This window comes from Dipodomys spectabilis, unplaced genomic scaffold, assembly GCF_019054845.1.
Source record: "Dipodomys spectabilis isolate Male_0828 unplaced genomic scaffold, ASM1905484v1 ptg000143l, whole genome shotgun sequence".
Taxonomy (NCBI): Eukaryota; Metazoa; Chordata; class Mammalia; order Rodentia; family Heteromyidae; genus Dipodomys; species Dipodomys spectabilis.
This window is the reverse complement of record NW_024870820.1, coordinates 881,821-891,256: the sequence shown is the minus strand read 5'-3', so window position 1 is coordinate 891,256 and position 9,436 is coordinate 881,821. Positions and strand designations below refer to the sequence as shown.

Below are 9,436 nucleotides of genomic sequence, written 5' to 3'. Positions count from 1 at the left end.
CAATTTGCAAGACTGGAGACGTGAAGCACCAAGACATGATTTTATTCTAATCCATTTGGAAGATTAATCTTTAGTCAACAAGAAAGTTTAAAAATGGCTTAGAATATATTCCTAACTACCAAATTTTAGAAATGGCTTTGTATAAAGGCTTGTGATTATTTTATTTTACATGGGATAATATTTTCTACTACCTATAAGTTTTGGAAAAAGAAGAAAACTACTATGATTTACTACTATAGAGGAATATGAGAGAAATAGAAGACAGATTTTATGTTTGTCACATCTCTGATGAGTACTCATATTCATGACTTTAAGTCATATTTCTTACTATGTTAGACAGATAGGGAAAACATAAAACAACATATGATAAGGCAACTATTTGTGACTTTTTAAAATGTACCTTATTAAGTGATGAAATTAACTTTATTAGCTAGTGTTTGAGTTTGAATTATGGGAGGTTGATCTATTTAACACATTCCTGGAAGGCACCTACTGAACAACACGAATGGTGGGTGGTACTATTTCTACACTTTAATGAATGGTTGAACCTGTTTGGCATTAGTGCTGGGTAAATAAATCAACTCTATTGTAACTTGCACCCTAAACTTGAAATGATTGTAATGTCACTAATTATCATCAACTTGTCAATTGTTACTTTGGTGAATATGATTTTAAAAGATTATTTGAATAGGAATCTGTTTTCAGGAGATTAAAAATAGGTTATCATTTGTTTGTGAATGATAACATTTATATACTACAGAACCAAGTTTTACTGAAGTACCAGTATTTTGAAGCATTAACGATCTTCTCAATTAATGTTTTTGTGAATTATATTTGACCTGTAAGTCAAATTTTCCTAACCTTGGTAGACCAATTATGAATCTATCATTCTAGGAACTATTTTTTTGGCCTACTTAAGTTGGACTGAAATTTTTAAGTAATTATTAGGAGAGGGGTATTAAAAATAATTTGTGACATTTGTGATCTTGTTCACTCATATGGGCTGGTCATTTGTAAATTTGAATTACTGTACTTTCTTTCAGATTTTGTGATCTCATATTTCATTTTAAATTGCCTTGCATTTCACAATTGCTTACTGCTAATTCCAGTGTCGTCAGGAATTGAGATGGATTTTCAATTACTTTCTGTGGGCATGTTGCATGGGCCTCGATTAAAAGTCTTGTCCTTGTTACTTGATGATGCGGATAACTGAGACCTGGGATCCTAGGATATGTGTGTCTTGCAGAAGAATAATACCTTTTAGACATCGTATCAGCAAAATTTGCATAAAATCAGTAGGAATGCTTCAGAAATATGGAGAAAAACATTTTGGAACCAGTGAGTTAAAATAATAACAGAGCAGCAGAGTAAATTCCTTTACAGATTAGAGGAAAATAACATTTGTTTTTACAATGTCAATTCTGAAGACCAAGAACACTTAGAACGTATCACAAGTTTATACAGAAGACATTGCATTGATACTTTTCATATTCTAATACGTATATTCTAAACCTAATTATTTATATTCCAATCTATTTATTGTAATATATATCTATTTATTTTTCAAATTATCAATTAATTCTAGTAAGTTTCAATGTGTGAAATAAAATATCAACATGTATAAATATAAAATATATAACTATACATAATATAAGAAAAAGGCACATGTTTTGCAATGTTTTGTTATGGTTAGGGTATCAAAGGCAACTGTGTTTTAATGTATTATTCCATTATTTCTACCTCGGTGTTTGGTAGAGTTGGACCTAAAGCTTTACCATTTGTAGATTTACAGCCTAGAGGCAAGAGCAAAAACTGTGATTAAAACATTACCAATTTAAGGCCTAATATGGAGGAGAAACATATAGACTTCTCTTGTAACTATGAAAATATTTGGTGAATGAAAGGCAGTAGTGTAAATTCCTTCCTGGTTGGATGGTAGACTAGCCAGGACATTAGTAGTAATCATGCATGTGAAAATTTTTTCACCTTTTTGGCTTTAGCCACTTTTGAAATGTTAGGTATAAAAACAATTATTTTTTTGATAAAATACCTTCTAGTCCAAACGATTCTATCTTAACTGTTCATCTCTCTATGATCTCTTTTAACTAAGATTAGTTTTGTTCCAATAAGAAAATCTAGGCTGTCAGGGTAAGATATTCTGATTGGACTGTTGCTACATGGAAGAATAGTAAAGGGTCAGGTAAACATTTGTGCCAGTATGACCTCATTTAGGAACTTTTAAGCTGCAGAAGTTTAGAAGTAACTCTTAAGCAAGGCTTAATTTGAAGCCATTAGCTCCACAAAGCTAACTCAGTTGATAAATAAGTACTTGAAAAGGATCACCTTTGGACTTAACTATAAAGGCTTCAAAGTATGATCAAATTTAAAATGAAAAATGTTTAAAATAGTCATTGACAAAAAAATTGCAAATGTGAGCAATCGACCAAACAATATGTTTTTTTCCAATATACACAGAATTTTAGAGAAGTAAGATCAATAGCATTTTTAGGAACAATAAGGTTTCCTAGTTACAAAGAGTTAATCAAGGATATATGCCTGTATAAAGACTGCATCATTAACTACTTAAATTTACAGGATACTACATGCTTCAGCAGCCCATTTACCCAAATTACAATATAGAGATTAACATGGCACTTGCACAAGCATGATATGAAAATGTGTGAAGTATTCCATATTTTTCATTCTTCAGATGCAAGAAATTAAAAACAGTTATTAAAAAATTGATTACACAAATGCAAATGTAACAATAAATGTAATTCATTGATCTGAAAGTTAGTTTGACATCAGTGTACTAAATCCTCAACTTAGAAAGGCCTTTACATAGCATAATCTTTACAAAACTTCTCAAATTAGATATCATTGTCATTTTATCCCAAAGAAATAAAATACTATATAGGCCTAGGATAAAAAGGAATCTTAATCTGTTTCTATATGGAATGCTATCTGAAATAACACATTTAATAATGAACCGATATATCATAAAACAATGTAGAATTCAAAGTATTATATCCAGGAACAAATGAAATACATTTTGGACATTGTACAAACAAAATACAGATTATTTTAAAATATACTTTTTTCAGACAAGCACCAGAAATATCTTTAGTTTCTGTACTACTCATTTCAACAGATAAGTTAAAATGATTTCTGATTTAAAAAATCACAAACTCGTCAGAAATCATTATAGATGTATACAAACAAATCTTGAATATATTTTGACGTCAACGTCAGGCAATTCACTTGAAAAATACGATGGAATCCATGAATTTTTAAAGTAAGATATTGCCGTTGCTTTGTATTGTGAAAATATTTTGTACGGACACAAAGATGGATTGGCATTTTTAAAATTTCAGAAACTTAACCAAACCATTATGACTTAGGAGAACAATTTTTACAGCCTTCCACAACTTCAAAGAGGTAGTGATACATATTTATCCTTTTGGCAATATCAAATACAGCTTCTTCCAAGTTCTTCATACCTGGTTTCATATAATGCTTCAATAGAAGGAGATCCAGCATATCTTTGCTATTTCTACTTCAACCAGCAAGATGCAAGGGGGTCAAGAGGACTTTAGTTTGGGCAGTGGTATCTGCATCATGATGAACTAAGAAAGAAGCCACTCTGGTATTATTCCACATATAAGCACTGTGCAGGGGTGCCTAGCCATTCACAGTTATTGCATGAATATCTGCCTTGAGCCACCAATTCATGGACAATGTCAAAGTGTCCACTGTAGGCTTCCTGATGAAGAGAGGTATACTCATCATCATCCCTAGTATTCACATGAGTGTTCTTTTTGGAAAGTAGTCTCTGTACTGTAGTAAGCCAATTATTTTCAGCAGCCCAAACAAAAATTTGCTTGAATACTTCTCCATTTTTTTTGCAAATGTTACCATTCCTCACTTTTTCATTTTTTTCCTTGTCTATATCAGAATTGCCTAACCAGAGACATTGAGTACCAGTGGGAATGAGGTACACATGTATTCCCCAATAGTTCACATTGGTTGAACTGGTCAGAAAAATCCAGTGAAATTTCTACATCTGTTATTTCACCATGATTTTTTTTCTCTTTTTCCATTTTTACTCTTCGAAATTATACTAACTGGAGAGTAGGGAATTGATAGAGAGCAGAGGAAAGGTTTTCCTCCATATTCAAAGGTATAGACTGAAAATGAGGACCAGTGGTGTCTTCATGCGCAGCTTATTCTAGGAATGAGAAAATATGAAATAATGCCTTCTATGTAAATGATTTGGGAAATGGCAGAGCAGAAAGTGAAATGATGCAACCAAAAATATAAAAGCAAAATAAATTAGAATAATTATGGAGCAGTCATATTATCTATGAGAACCATGAAAGGGAGAGAGAAAGAGAGAGACAGATGTGCGATGACCTAGCTAGCCACAAAATCTATGCCTCTGATCAATTTATAGAGCAAACAGTTTTATTTTTTACAAGAGATGGAAATAGAATTTATGTATTTATTGAAATTAGAACATTCATTTTTAATAGCCTACATATAGAGACATAGCTTTGACCAAATTACAGACAAGAATCTAAATCTCTGAAAATTCTTGTAACAGATCTGACTGAAATCAGTTAAATCACACTTTTCCTATAAAGTGAAGGAATAGGTCCAGGCTAGGAAAGCAGCTAGAGAAGTCAGGCCAATTGTATCTGGGACAAAACTTTGTGGAAAATGGTATCAAGGATTAATTACTGGTGATCCACTTGCACTGGAAGTGTGAATCTGAACTATTGCTTGCTGATTCTGAACTATTGCTTTTATCATTATATGTTCCAAGAAGAAAAGGTGAGAGGTAATTGATAGCAAAGGGTTAGTAATAAACTTTGACTTCTCATTAATCACCTTCAATCATCAAAATCACATGAAGACAATAGAGAGGCCTACTTTTTTAGATGAAAACAAGTGTCTTTAAAAACAAGGTAATTATGTATTCCTACAAAGGACTTCTATTTTACTACTGCATTATACAGATGTTGGGTAACAAATAATGGATCTATTAGAAAGCTCTTAAAACTCATATGTTCAATAGTGAGTTCCCTTATATTATATCATGGCATTTTTGTTTATGGTTTTAAGAAGAAATTTACTAGCTTAAATTTCTGACAAGACAATATCATCACTGTACAACTTTCTTCTATACTCTAAGTTTTAAATTACTATCTAAGTATGTGCATTAGATATCTATAGAGGAAAAACTAGAAGCCACACTAGTGGCTCATGTGTTTATAATTGCTAATCAGAAAGATGAAATCTGAGGATTGTGGTTTGAAAACAGACCACGCAAAAAAAAAAAGTCCATTAGATTCTGATTTGAAAGTAACCAGCAAAAGCTAGAAATGGAGCTGTGGGACAAGCAGTAAAATTCTAGGCTTGAGAAATCTAAAACAAAAAAATCAACAAATTCTGGGACAGAGCCAGGCCCTGAGTTCAAGCCTGGTATTAGCACCAAACAAATGAATAATGAATGAATTAAAATAAATTAAATGGTCACATGTGGTGAGGCAAGTAAAATGTAACACCCATGGTAAATGGATTGTGTATTATTTTGTAATAAGGCAAATTAACGTTTGTCCTAATCACTAATATTTTATTTGTACTTTTTTGTACTAAACCCTGAATTTAGCATGCATGTATATGTGTGTACATGTTCACACATGTGTGTATGTGTATATGTGTGCATGTGCTGTTGCAATGTTGTTTGCCAATGTGGACCGTGTGAGGCTGAAGATAGCTAACTGTGTTGCAATGTATTTATTTATCAGTTTCTATCATGTCATTTCTGTGGAGCCACCCTTCTGTACATTTTATTTGTCAAATAATAACATCATCATAATCAAAGCATATACAACATTAAGTTACATAAAAGAGACTACTTTCAGCTCTTATTATATGTTAGGTAAGAAGATACAGATATAATTAGGTAGTAAGATATTTTTGTAAGATGACTGTCAGTACAAAATATGTATTTGACCTCTTAAATTGGTTATACTTTTAAGATATACTCATGGAGTGAGTTTGACTGACTTGACCAAACAGGTGTTACTCCATGGTTTTTCCTGTGAAACACAAGGTGGATAAACTCTTTCCGGATTTCTGTTGAAAATAACTTTCTTTGTAACATCATATCTATTCTCACTAAGATAATCAACCCTGTATTTATTAGGTTTGAATATCCCATCATATTGACTGAAAATCAGTATTGTGGATATGCTTGTTAGATATACCTTTCAAAAACAAACAAACAAAAAGCATGTGTCACCTCCAGATTGTGGATGCATTTGAAGTTGTTTTGTACATTCAATGGGATCTTCACTAATGGCTTTTTTATGGGAGTAACTATCACAACTTTAACAAATAAGGCTTTTCGAATATCTTTTCCAATATAAATAACAACCCAGAGTGAGTCTTGCAAATTCTGAAAAGCCTTTGAATATTTTAGTATTATTTCAGTTTATTGACTATAGAGCTAAAGACATTTCTGAAATAAATATTGTTAAGATCTGAAGAAGTAAGTGGGTATATAGGCTTTTTTATGCATCATTTTATGAAAACCCTGTTTTTATGAAAGTAAATGAAATAGAATAAAATAATGTAAGTGAATTCGGCGGCGGTTGAGCGGATTCTACTCAACCCAGCAAGAACTGACAAGAAGCAGACATCATCATCCTACAGTTCGCAGACAAGGGACAACCCAGGAACCAAGACTCGGTGTGAGTAGAAGCCTGACATCCTCATTCCTTCTCAGGGAGCAAAGGAGGGAAGGCCACCCCTTCCCCCCACTACCAGAGATCTCCATCTTTGATACTGACAAAGGCCTGGCTGAGCTGCTAGCTCCAACTCAGGCCTTGGAAGAAAACAAGAGACATTTAGCAGGTCACAGGAACCTAACCTGACCTGCTAGAATCAGCTCTACCCAGAGAAAAGTCACCCAGCCTGGGCCGAGCAAGCTCCACCAGCCCCAGGAGTGGATTTCTTCACTGGATAAACAGAACTAGAGGCTGCCCCTCCCTACAGCAGCCTTGACAATCAATTGAAATTCAGTAAACTTAAACCCTGAGAAAGGCTCTAGGCTGGGCTCTGTGAGTGCCTCACAAGCTAGTCCCTCAGGGAAAAGCTACTGTTTGCTGAAAGGCCTCAACTCTGTCCAGAACCTAGCCTCATCACAGCATCTCCAAACTAGAGGAAACCTCCATCTCCCACTTTTGTGATACTCACAGCAGATCTCCCTCCCATTGAACCAGCATGGGAGGAGGATCACACAACCCTAGGTAAAGCAGAGCATTTTTCTGCCTGCTCAAACTAACCGACTTAAGAAACCAACCAAGCCACAGGAAAATCAAACACCACAAACAGACCAGACACCAACTAGAGACTGCTTAATGACACAAGATACAGGATCTTCCCATCCCCCCGAAAAAATCAAAGAACTCTTTTTAGTATTTTATAAAAAAAATTTCCAAAAGCTTTTTTTAAATTTTAATTTTTAACATTAAAAAAAATTTGTTTTCTATTAAAATTTTTTCTTCCTCTTATAATTTTTATTTTCGGGGTATAAGTGTGTGTGCTTTTTTTTTCTTGTTTTTTTTTTTTTTTATACTTTTTTTGTTTAGCTCTATTGACCTTTTGATCCTTTTTTTTTTCTTTCCTTCTCATTCTTTTCACCTTTTCTTCTCTTTTGTTCTTCTTAACATGACTTAATTGCTATTCTGCTCATCCTCAGATATACCCATAGTCGATTATTAGACCTTATCACCCATTGTGTACATACTTAATCCAGAAATTCATTACTCAATTCAAAACCTTTAGACTTAAATTCCTTAATACCAGTACTACTTCTTTATATGTATATAATATTTTAAGCATTTCTATTTTTACGTTTTTGACGTCTCCTTTCTATCCCTACCTTTATCTTATCCTATACAAATTCTTCTTTGAATATTATGTTTGTATTTTGCATAATTTTTAACTTTTTAAGTGTTTCACTTTTTAATTTTTAATATTTGTTCTTCTATTTTTTTCTTGTCTCATTTTTTCTTTCTTTTTATCTTTTTTTTCTCTCTCTCTACTATCATTCTATTCAACCTATTTCCCGCTATGAGATTAGGACTTAGTTAAATTAACTCACCCTCTGCCTTTCCACATCCCTGTATTCCTATTTTTACCAATATCTCTCCCTAAACCTGATAATTTCTGGTTTGCCAAATTCTTCTTTGTGGTTCGTAGTCCATTAATACATAGTTGTTTGATGTTCAATAGATATATCTGTTGAACTAGAGTGTATCTTCAGACTTTTGATGGTGCATCTACAGACTTTGTTTGATGTTTACCTTAAGATAGTGTTCTAGCACAAAACTGGTGTTGCTTTCATCCCAAAAGGACAGGGCAAGCCGTAAAAACACAGGAAAAATGGCAAGTCCGGGTACCCTACTCCCACTCATGATACTCGGGGGACAGAACAGATAATTAATAATCCATTGGGGAATTCCCAGAAAGCTCTACAAACACTACTGGTAAACATGGGCAATGAAAAGATTGAAAACCTGCAAAGGACTCTGAATGTACATGATAGGGAGAGAGATGAGGCAAACCAAAGTTCAATACAGGAATATCATGAGCGTGAGGAAGCTACTCAAAGATTGATACAAGAATTGCTTGAGCAGCTTGAGAACACACAAAGAGAAATAAAGGAATGCCATGAGCAGGCTGAGACCAGTCAAAGAGGTAGACAGGAACTGGGGGAGCTGGCCAAGAACAGAAAAAGAGAAAGTCAGGAATGGCGTGAGCAGGCTAAAAATACTCAAAGAGAGCAACAGGAATCGCGTAATGTGAGGAAGCTAATAAAAGAGTAATAAAGAAATTGAGAGAGCAGTGTTGGTGTGAGCTCTACTTTGAAGGCCTTGTAAAATTCCGCTGTAAAACCATCTGGTCCTAGACTTTTCTTAGCTGGGAGGCCTCTTATTGCTGTTTCTATTTCAGTGCTGGATATGGGCCTGTTAAGATGATTTAACTCATTTGGTTTAGTTTTGGCATGTCAATATTTGCTTGGAAAAGGTCCATTTCTGTCAAGTTCTCAAACTTATTAGCATAAAGTTTTGAAAAGTATTATCTAATAATGTTATGAATCTTGGTTGTTTCCGTGGTGATGTGTCCATTCTCATCTCTGAGTTTATTTATTTGGGTGTGTTCTCTTCTTTTTCTGATAAGATTCGCTAAGGGTCTGTCAATTTTGTTAATTTTTTCGAAGAACCAACTCTTTGTTTTGTTGATTCTTTCTATAGTTTTCTTGGATTCTAATTCATTCAATTCTGATTTAATTTTAATTATTTCTTTCTCTCTACTGGATTGGGGTTTATCTTGCTTCTCTTTTTCAAGGAGGTTTAGATGTGTG

The 9,436-nt window shown here is 33.6% G+C and overlaps 1 pseudogene; it reads left to right on the top strand.

Moving 5' to 3' along the window:
- The first annotated feature begins 2,603 nt into the window (after positions 1 to 2,603).
- LOC122117564 lies at positions 2,604 to 2,700 on the top strand (annotated as a pseudogene).
- Positions 2,701 to 9,436: the final 6,736 nt, after the last annotated feature.